The sequence below is a fragment of the Arachis duranensis genome, chromosome 4 (genome assembly GCF_000817695.3).
Source record: "Arachis duranensis cultivar V14167 chromosome 4, aradu.V14167.gnm2.J7QH, whole genome shotgun sequence".
Lineage (NCBI taxonomy): Eukaryota > Viridiplantae > Streptophyta > Magnoliopsida > Fabales > Fabaceae > Arachis > Arachis duranensis.
Genome location: NC_029775.3, coordinates 15,134,403 through 15,135,302, shown reverse-complemented (window position 1 = coordinate 15,135,302; position 900 = coordinate 15,134,403).

Here is a 900-nt window from a genome sequence, read left to right as displayed (position 1 = left end):
TGTAGATCAAATCTCAGAGAAACCCTTAAACTATAGTCTTGAATTGGACTGCAGAAAAAAGGGCGATTTTGGGATATTATCCTATTGCCAAAGAATAGCTAACAAAGCTGGTTATATTTCCATAGGCTTCCCCATCTGACACCTATCAGTTTTTCCAGTATGGATTAATTGATACAATCTTAATTTTTAATGATTTGAAAATTATTAGTGAGTTTCCTGCAGGATTTATTGATGCAGTAAAAATATTTAAAAATATGATTGACAACGTAAATCCAAGGGATATATCCCTAAAATTTACGGATAGTCAACCTATTTTTAATGAAGAAGAAGAATGCTTGGTTCCAGCACATCAAGTAATCTTCATGTCCGTCTTCCCAGGAAATTTTCAACCAATTGATCAAGTTCAAGATTTAACAATCTACAGTCATGAAGGAAGACTAGCCAACACACTAGCAAGGGTCTTCGAAAGAACTCAAAAGATAACAAGGGAATCTCACACAAGAATCAATTATAAAAGCAGAAATACTCTGCTTGTGTCCAGTAAAAGAAATGAAATTGAAGAAAGAGAGATGAGACTCTTAGTGAAATTTGAATCAGCATTCTACAACTTATCTGGACTCTTAGAAAAGCGCCCCGAAGGGATAAAGAGGAATCTCTGCTATCTGATAAAAGACAGAGAAGACCACAAGTGCCAGCTATGTATCTCAGAGTTATCTGAAGAAAGCAATAATAAAACAGAATCAACCCACATGATAAAAGAAGAAGACAACGCATCTGAAGGTCACATAACGAAAGAGGAGGACAACACATCTGAAGCATCTCTCAACATTATTGCATAGTGACGTAAGCGCTTAGGTCATAGAGCACCAACAATGTAGCTGGTGCAAGATAATAAACAAT